Source organism: Eptesicus fuscus, chromosome 16 (assembly GCF_027574615.1).
Source record: "Eptesicus fuscus isolate TK198812 chromosome 16, DD_ASM_mEF_20220401, whole genome shotgun sequence".
In the NCBI taxonomy this organism is placed as follows: domain Eukaryota; kingdom Metazoa; phylum Chordata; class Mammalia; order Chiroptera; family Vespertilionidae; genus Eptesicus; species Eptesicus fuscus.
Window position 1 is genome coordinate 62,348,911 of NC_072488.1, and position 10,000 is coordinate 62,358,910.

At 50.2% G+C, this 10,000-nt stretch overlaps 1 long non-coding RNA gene across 1 annotated transcript; it reads left to right on the top strand.

Annotated features, from left to right (window-relative positions):
• The first annotated feature begins 5,156 nt into the window (after positions 1-5,156).
• Positions 5,157-7,070, top strand: LOC129151947 (uncharacterized). The gene is made up of 5 exons (XR_008558652.1): positions 5,157-5,177; positions 5,572-5,672; positions 5,940-6,189; positions 6,384-6,476; positions 6,809-7,070. It is a non-coding gene; the product is annotated as an uncharacterized LOC129151947 (long non-coding RNA).
• Positions 7,071-10,000: the final 2,930 nt, after the last annotated feature.

Consider the following 10,000-nt stretch of genomic DNA (forward strand, 5'->3'; position numbering starts at 1 on the left):
GACTGGCAACCGCTTTTCTAACCCTCAAATGAATCGAGGTCGACCAGATGGCAGGGTTGGTCCGTTGTCGTCACAGGGCGGAGGTAAATGGGAATGTCAGGGATAGCAAGTGCGCAGCCGGCAGAGGGGAGTGAGTGGAAGGCAGTCTAGAGGAGCGGCAGAGCTCGCCATACTAGCATTAGTCATTGTTTGGATGGAGGCACATCATTTATAAATAACGCAGAGCAGTACCTGAAATGGAAACTTCTTTCTCAGGCACGAGAAATGCAGGTCACGTCACTTGGACCCTATGGACGGCGGTGTCACGTAGAAATGGACAGACGTGAATTAGGCATTCTGAACTTTGTCCTCCTTTGGGTTTCTCCTTGTGATCCATAGGAACTCTCCCCAGCCAGGAAAGCTATGATGTGGACTGCAGTGGACCACGGAGGGGTTCCATGCTGGAAACCACAAACCACATCACTGGTGGCGACCGACCCCAGAAAGTCATAGTCAGGACTGAACTGAGGGCCTTCCTCTTTCTATTTTTACTTTTTTCCTCCCCACTTCCGACGGTCCACCCCACCCCCGACAGACCCCCCCCCCCCCTACACTTTGTTCCAAGGCGGGGGGTCCGGGGAGGCACGGGGGAGGGGGTGTGGGGGGGAGCAAATATGCTCCACCTCGTGCAATACAGTGGAATATGTCACACACCACTCCTTCTTTCACTCCAGCTTTCCCGCTCCTCCCCTTGCCTCAGGTTTCAGTCTCTGCCAAGTGCAAGCGGCGGGCGACCTACTACAGAGCCTTGCAGTCAATCAGTAGTCCTTATTCTTGTGTGGGTGATGTGATTTTAACTTCACACAGGTTGTTTTCTGCGTAGGTGGCATTCGAGGAAAACAGGCAAAAAAAACCACAAAAACAAAAAACAACTCAGAATAATACCCATGCCCGGTGTCATTAACTAATGACACTTTGGCATTCTCTCTTCCCCTGCTTCCCTCCCTCCCTCCCTCCCTCCCTCCCTCCCTCCCTCCCTCCCTCCCTCCCTCCCTCCCTCTCTCCCTCTCTCCTTTCCTCCTTCTCTCCCTTCCTGTTGCTCCCCCTCCTCCACTCCACTCCACTCCACTCCACTCCACTCCACTCCACTCCACTCCAGTCTATTCCACTACACACACACACACACACACACACACACACACACCCCACACCCAGAGATTCTGTCCATCCTTGGGCTCACTCACAGGATACATACATACATACATACATACATACATACATACATCTGTCCTACACCTGAATATCAACCAAAAACTTGGAAACAACAGCCCTCTGCTGCTGCCAGAGCGGGGGGGGGGGGGGGGGGGGGGGGGGGAGGAGGAGGAGGAGGAGACTCAAGAAGTAATGCGGTTCCAGAGTAAACATGAATTCATTGTGTACATGCTGTGAAAGGAAAAGCGGCCGTGCCTTTTCAATGACAGCACCCACCCCACACCCACCCCCTTACTGTCATGGATGCTTTTCATGATCCCCTGAGAGGAAGAAAATATCCCCTGTTGCCGAACCCTGGCGTTTCACACTGCAGATGACCCTCTTGGACAGATGCAGGAACTCTCTCACTCCCAGTCCAAGAGAGGGTGTTTTGACCTTTGATCTCTTTCTTGGTTTGTTTTCTTTAAATGGTGGTAAGCACAGACCTCCTTTGAACCTTTGAGAAGCCTACAGTTTACATTCACACTCCTTTAGCTTGATTTTTAATACAACTCCCTCCCGGGGGTCGGGATCAGGACTTTAGAGTCACCAAGGTTTGCCCAATGAGAGGACAAGCTCAGGGGAGGCCATGCGTGGTGGCCTTACAGACTAAAATCAGTTTGGGGTGGGTGATCCTGTCCTAGGCCGGCATCTTCCCTGACAGAGCCTGCCTATCGCTTTCCTTCTTTCTGGAATCCATAATCACACGTCTTTGAAATGTCAAAGGGATTTTCCATCTTTTCCAGACCCCTGGAATCACAGGCACGGCTCTGTGAATATCACAGATCCCGTCATGATTGCTGAGTTCATGATTGACTATGAACTAGCCTACACCCAAGAAGTCTTTGTCCATCATTTGACTTTGCTTTCTCCCGCTCCCCTAGAATATCACCAGTGGATTTCACGTCACCCACGTACGGTCTCCACTTGGGATTGGAGTGTATATAAAATAAGGTGCGGGGGTGCGGGTGCGGGGGGGGGGGGGGGGGGGCGGCGCGACATTGCCATTCTTTGGAACATTATCTGCAACCATTGAGATTGTGCTTCCCGGCGTGCGTGCGTGCGTGCGTGCGTGCGTGCGTGCGACATTTGTGGACAGTTTGGCTCCAGACACTCAGAAAAATTCTTCACAGGTTGGAATATTTCTTACGTTGTTGACAAATGCCACACACGCACACATGTGCGCGCACTTCATTCACAGTTGCTGCCTGTGGGGCTCAAACAGGTTTGTCCATTTTTCTTCCTCTTTTTCAAGGGGAGGAGGCGGCGAGTGAAATGACCAGTGAATGTGTGATATGAGACTGAGGATTTCCCGTGGAAATCGGGTGGGTGGGTGGGTGGGCGGGCAGAGGGAGGGAGCGTTATCCCAATATGTTGAGAATCTGCTTCCCTCCCAGCAATTACCTCAAATGAACTCACAGAAACTCTCCACAGATTTGAATGTTTTTGGATGTTAACATATCCATCCATCCATCCATCCATCCATCCATCCATCCATCCATCCATCCCACCCATCCACCCATCCATGGGGAAGTTAAAGATGAATATAAAAGGGTGTCTGTCGTCAATGGAACACTTGGAACGGTGTGGGAGGGAGGGGGGGGGGGGGGCGGATGGATGATAAAAACCGGCAACTGGAGCAGAGTGTGCTGGCCGGTCAGCGAGTGACCCGGGGTTATTGAATCAAATCATCCCTTACCAGGCCTCCCGGGACACTCATTGCTCCACTCCTACCTATGTCCCTCCTCCTAGGGAATCTAAGACACCAAGATCTACTGTTTACCTTCGCCTTGGACCCTGGACTCATGCCCCCCAAACCCCTCCCTCCCGCTCCCCACCCCCTCGCGTGATTCCCAAATGGGTGAGGTGAGGGCTGGTTTCTGGGTTGGCAGATGGAGGGCACTCTTCTCCACCCGGACAGGCCGGTTTCTCAAACATCCTCCCTCCCTGAAGTTGGTGAGCTGCGGCCTGAGGGTGGGGGAGTCAGAGAAGCCCGAGGCGAGGTCCGAGGCACCGATGTCACCGGAGAGCTTTCTGCATTTGAATGAAGCCTCGGAGTGAGATCCATTGGAATGAATCGCCGGGCCCGCCCTGACCTGACCTCCTCTCCTCCCGCTTGTTCCCTACCCCACCCCCTACTCCCCATCCCCCGCCCCCAGCTCCCTTCCTCTCATCCCTCAGGTGAAGGGATTTCATTCTAAGTGCTGACCTGCCTGGCCTCTGGGCCTGGGGCCGGGGGGGAGGGGATAAAGGGGGACTGGGGGGAATCACGCAGGCAGGGGGGAAGCTGACTCGATTCCTGTGAGTGTATTTGAGACAAATATGAACAGTCAACAATGATAAGGATAACAAGGAGGTTGGTCCTGCCCAGAGGGGCCTGGAAACACGGGCGTGCCCCTGACATTCCAAAGGAATACAGTTATCCTATTGGGCAAAAGACAATAGACGGGCTCAGTGAAGATAAAGGTTGACTTTTGTCAAGGCGGGGAAGATTCTAGCCTAAGAAATGGCTACCTGCCAGCCACTGCTTTTAGTGACAGAGTTTTCATTTCAGACCATCTTTGGCGGTTACTTTGGGTCTCTTCTCTGAGTTTGCGCGGCCGCCACGGCCACGAAGGCCTCCCCTGAGCTCGCAAGGTTAGATAGATAGCGTGCGGCCCCTTTTCGTCCACAGTTTGTTTGGATTTTTCCGGGCGATGGACCAGCCAGGCTCACCATCGTCCCGTGTCCCGCCCTGACAGACCTCCCTGCAGAAATACCTCCACACGATGAGCTCTTCCTCTTTGTACACACACACACACACACACACACACACACACACACACACACACACACCGGCGGCGCCCCCCCCCCCCCCCCCCCCCCCGGGCCCGCCTAATTAGGTGCTTCTTTTCCACAATCGCCTCTCTCTGCTCAACCCAGCATCGGGAACGTTGAGGCGGTAAGAGGACGTGTTGCGCTTTGATATTCTGGAGCCACACACCTCCGACCCTGTACCGACCGCGTCGTCAAAGGGGGACAGTGCTGTTTTAAGTCCTCGAGGACTGGCGAGCGTTGGCAATGGGCTAACGAGCCCGTTCGCCTGTTCTGGAGATGTGTCCTTCTATCTGAGCATGTTTTTTTTTTTTTTTTCTCTGAGGTTCTGCAGCCATTACAGAGCGATCTAGTTTGCAGGGAGCCCTAGAGCTCAGGAGGGTCATTTCTGAGAGTCCTAAGGGCTCACGTGTATGCAAAAAGACACACGGATCTGAGAAGGCCTCATTCTCCGTTCACTTCCCCGGGAATGGGAAAACGGGTCTAGCTGCAGGCAGGCAGGGTAGCATGCAACCCCGTGGTGCCAGGGACTGGCCAGACCTCTCCATCGTCCGCTTTATAGCGGGGGCCAGGCTAGGTTGCCAAGGAAGATTAGCCTTCCCCCCCCCCCCCTTTTTTTTTTTCTGGTGGGACCGACCCCCTGAGTCTAATTTCTTCCAAGTGTTGAGGAGTATGTACCCCAAAAAAGGGGACTCTCAAGGTACCGCATCTACAGAGAGGCATGGGTACCGAGCCGAGAGTGAGAGGCGTCTCTGCCAGCCTCTGGGACCGTTTGGGGCCATTCTGAGCATGGCACGTCCCCCATGAACCGGGTCGCTCGGTCTCTCCTGGAAGTTCATCATGCAGAAAAGACGGTTGGCACACATACGTTCAGTCGGTATCAAGATGAGATTCCTCTCGGGATGCTCCCTTTTTAAAAATCATCATTCTCCCCTTTTGGTTCAGTATCTGGCTCATTGAAGTCTACATACACATGAGCCTTCTTAAAAAAAAAAAAAAAAAAAAAAACCAGCACGCACGCACGCACGCACGCACGCACGCACGCACGCACCAAAAACCAACAACCAACATATGTTGGCATCACTGGCTTAAAGACAGACAGACAAAGACAAAGCTCTCTCTCTCCCTGTCAGGTGAATTGGGGCCGATTTGACCAGTAAAAGATAGTTGCCCCTGTCACATGCCCTCGTTGAAAAGGGGACAGGATCTGATTTTAAAACAGCCATCGTCGGTCGGTTAGGTACCGCTACCTACCGTTGTTGGCACACAAGCTTGACTCCGAGGGAGAGGGAGAGGAGACTTGTTTGAGTAGGGTGAAGAACGGGTAAAGTAGCCCCGGTCTATCTCTCCAAGAGCTTTCAGTACCTTCACCTCTTAGGGTCATTTCCGTTTCTCCAAAACCAGTATGAGTGAGGAGAAGGGGAGATACCCTCTCACAGTCCTCGGAGCATCCCTATGTTCGATTCCGTCTGTTTTCTCTTTTGTCAATCCCATTTCTGTTTTTGTTTTTCCTACACACTTTCTAAGGGTGACCTGACCTGGCTTTTGACAGCAAAAACAGACTCCTCTACAGTTCCACAGCAGATCTCATGGACTGATTCCGTTGCCCCGCCCTCAGAAACCAGCAGGTGTATACATCGTGTTCATGGGAAAACATTCAAACCTGTAGAGAACATTTATGACTTTACTTGAGCCAAACTGTCCACACTGGCCGGGAAGCAGAATCTCAAGGGGTTGGGACAATGCTCCGGAGAATGGCTGTTTTTTTCACTTTGTCTTATTCATTCTCCTTCCTTCCTTCCTTCCTTCCTTCCTTCCTTCCTTCCTTCCTTCCTTCCTTCCTTCCTTCTTTTTTTTTTTTTTTTTAATTTAGTACATTTTCATTGATTCCCCAGAGGAAGGGAGCAGGAGAGAGAGACACAAACATCATCGGTGAGAGACAAATCACCGGTCGTCGGCTGCCCCCTACTGGGGATTGAGCCCACGACCTGGGCCTGTACCCTTGACCGGAACCCTAAGGTCCGCAGGCCGATGTCGTCGGCGGCGGCGGCGGCGGCGGCGGCGGCGGCGGCGGCGGCGGCGGCGGCGGCTCTACCCACTGACTGAGCCAAACCGGCCAGGGTCACACCTACTTCTTTTACTTAGGTGAGTGCAGGATAGATAGTTAACTAACAGGCAACAATACACATGATAGCAATAACAATGAAGGAATCTGACATTCATCTCAGAGGTATGTTGTCTTAGATGCAAAAGGACCGTAGGTTCCGTTAAGGTAAACGCAGACCTTGTCAGGGAAGATTCCGGCCTAGGACTCGACTACCCACCACAACTGCTCTTAGTTACAGGCTCCCTTCAGACCATCCCTGCCTGTGCTCGCTTGAGGCCTTTCAGTTTTCGAGACCGCCGTGCAGGCCTTCCCTGATCTCCGTCAGGTTAGCACGTGGGCCCCTTTTCGTGCACAGTTGTGTGGGAATAAACAAGTCATCTTTTCTGTCAAAGAAGGGAGTTTAGGCAGCCTCCATTGTGGCTGCAGGGACTTGGCAGCCGCCATTTTGAAACGTCAAAGGTCAACCCCTCCCTTTTATCCTCTCACCCCCACCCCCCCCCCCCGTTTTTAATCTCACTGTTTATGTTTTTATGTAAACAAATTCACATTTTATTTACGTTGAAACAAACTGTACAAAATTGAGTTTCTTCACCAAAAATAACAGCAATGTTTTCTGTCTTCTTCTGAGATAAACTACAAAACACTTTTTTTTTGTAGGTTGTCTAGGTCTCGCTTACAGATCAAGACGCGGCAGTAGATGTAATAGTGAAAAAAGACAGACTGGAACAGACAGATCTGTTGTCGGTAGCCATGGCCTCTGATCCTGTCTTGACCGTGGAACAGAAGTGTTCGACATATACTTGCTAAAAAGCTTATCTTATGGAGATATGTGGGTGGAACAATGGCGGGTTCTTCCTTCAATGTTGAACGGTAACTTGTTTAAGATCATCGAATAAAGACAAAAGTCGACGCCGAAAAATCCTTGTCTGGCAGGCTCACGTTTCTTTCCCTTTCTGGCAATGTAACTGTTCGTTACAGATTTTTCATAGTATACTCAAAACTCCAGCTATTCAAAAGGTTAGTCATGCCCTAACCAGTTTGGCTCAGTGGATAGAGCATCGGCCTCCGGACTGAAAGGTCCCAGGTTCGATTCTGGTCAAGGGGGCATGTACCTTGGTTGCGGGCACATCCCCAGTAGGGGGCATGGCATGCAGGAGGAGGCAGCTGATCGATGTTTCTCTCTCGTCGACGTTTCTAACTCTCTCTCCCTCTCCCTTCCTCTCTGTAAAAAAATAATAAAATATTTTTTTATTTTTAAAAAAAGGTTAGTCATGACCTTCATTGTACAATTTTTATGAAACAGATTCCTCCCACACCTTCTCAAAATTTATTTCTTCCAAGACCTGATAACTCAATACCCAACAACTGAATCCACAGTGATAATAAATGTTATGTCTACAATGACCTCACCAAAACAACTCCAAAGTGCCATTAAGCAGAGATCATGCAGAAGTGCAACGTGGTGGTGGCCCTTTCAACGCCATCCTCTGGAAGAACAGTCAGTTCTCGAAAGCATGAGAGTTCAAACAGATTATCAATGGCTAATGTACTCAAGCTTTCCAGTGATTAAGTGGCCTACATATATATCTTACAGCTCTTCTCTGTTCTCAAATTTCTTAGCTTTCCCCCCAGTATCAAATAGCAGAGAAAGCACATTTATTTTAAAAGTCTCTCGGGTATTTCCGACACTTTCGGAATTATCCGGAGGGAGCTCTGACTTAGTTGTATAGAGTTTGATGTCCGTGTCCACCATTAAATCCAAATCATGTTTCATATCAAAATGTATGTTAAGCAAAGCTAAGCTACTTGACCTTTGGTCTGTCAAAGCGTTCCTCGGGTAATGCTGTGAGACGCTTTCGCCCATTTTCATAGCGTTCATTCTCAACCTTCATCACAGGGAGAGTACGTGGGACCTTTAGCAATGCATAAACATTAGGAAAAAAAAACCTGATGTGTGGCAGGCGGAGGGCTTCAAAAGTGGCGGATGGAAGCTCTATATCATATCAGGCGTCCTCAAACTATGGCCTGCGGGCCACATGCGGGTGTTTTTGCCGTTTTGTTTTTTTACTTCAGAATAAGATATGTGCAGTGTGCATAGGAATTTGTTCATAGTTTGTTTGTGTGTTTTTTGTTTTTTTTTTCCTTTTATTGATCTTTATTTATTGTACAAACATTAAGGTCACTACAGTAAAGAACTCTTGCCATAAATGTTTTTAATTTGCTATGTTCCTTTCCTTTCTCTCTCTTTTTTTAAATTTCTTTATTGATTAAAGTGTCACATATTTGTCCTCATCCCTTCATTCCCATCCCACACCCCTCCCCACGGATGCCCCCACCCCCCTGTTGTCCTTAACCATTGGTTAGGCTCCTATGCATGCACACAGGTCCTTTGGTTGATCTCTCCCCCCTACCCCCACCTTCCCCTACCCTCCCTCTGAGTCCCGACAGTCCGATCGATGCCTCCTTGTTTCTGGGTCTGTTCTTGTTCATCAGTCTATGTTGTTCATCATTTCCCCTAGATGAGTGAGATCATGTGTTACTAGAAATATACTTATAAGAACCGAATGTGAGACGAGCAATAATAGTTATGCTGACAGGCAAATGAATCAGTCTGTAGTGAGTTTCTTTCTGGACCAACAGTTCTTTTGAGACCCAATTTCAATGTCCACCAGTTCCTTATGTGTGCATGTCGGCACTGACTTTTCAGCTCTGGATGGTGGACAAATGGTGGTAATGCAGGTCCGACTCCCTCTGGTTTGGTCTCGCCCGGACCCAGGGGCGCGTGGCCTCCATAGTTTTTTTTTTTTTTTTTTTTAAACTATAGTCCGGCCCTCCAACGGTCTGAGGGACAGTGAACTGGCCCCCTGTTTAAAAAGTTTGAGGACCCCGGCTCTATATGTTCTCCTCTGTGCTTCCGCTTGATTCTCCAACAGTGAGGCTCGGCTGAGAGTGCGTCAGGCAGGACTGGATAAGTCGCTTCTGTACATGTCAGCATGGTGCTCCTCCGGTGTATTGAATTGGAGCCGTCCCATGACAGAGGGGACCAGAGATCAGCATTTAAGAGCTTTGAGGTGCTGTTCTGAGACTCTCTCTTTCAGTTCTGGAATCATGTGTTCCACTGTTGGAACACTTACAGCTTCTTTATAGCAACTCTCAGAGGTCGGCTGAGACTCCAGGGTCCCTTGCTGAGGTCTGCGGGGAAGATCCCAGGGAGCTTCATCTGAATATCAACTGTGGTTGCCAAATTGGTGGCTTCCTCAAACCAAAATTCACGATAAACTTCAATATCTTCTTCCATCACTTCATTTTCTTGTGTGTGTGTGTGTGTGGGGGGGGGGGGGGGGGCGCGAAATTACAAGTTCCTCTGACATTCATTTCAGAGGTATGTTGTCTTAGATGCAAAAGGACCGTTAAGGTAAACGCAGACCTTGTCAGGGAAGATTCCGGCCCTAGGACTCGACTACCCACCACAACTGCTCTTAGTTACAGGCTCCCTTCAGACCATCCCTGCCTGTGCTCGCTTGAGGCCTTTCAGTTTTCGAGACCGCCATGCAGGCCTTCCCTGATCTCCTTCAGGTTAGCACGTGGGCCCCTTTTCGTGCACAGTTGTGTGGGAATAAACAAGTCATCTTTTCTGTCAAAGAAGGCAGTTTAAGCCCTAACCGGTTTGGCTCAGCGGATAGAGCGTCAGATAGAGCGGACTGAAGGGTCCCGGGTTCGATTCCGGTCAAGGGAAGCTGCCTAGGTTTCGGGCTCCATCCCCAGTTGAGGGGGGGTGGGGTGCAGGAGGCAGTTGATCCATGATTCCCTCTCACCACGGATGTTTCTCCCCGTCTCTGTCTCTCTCTC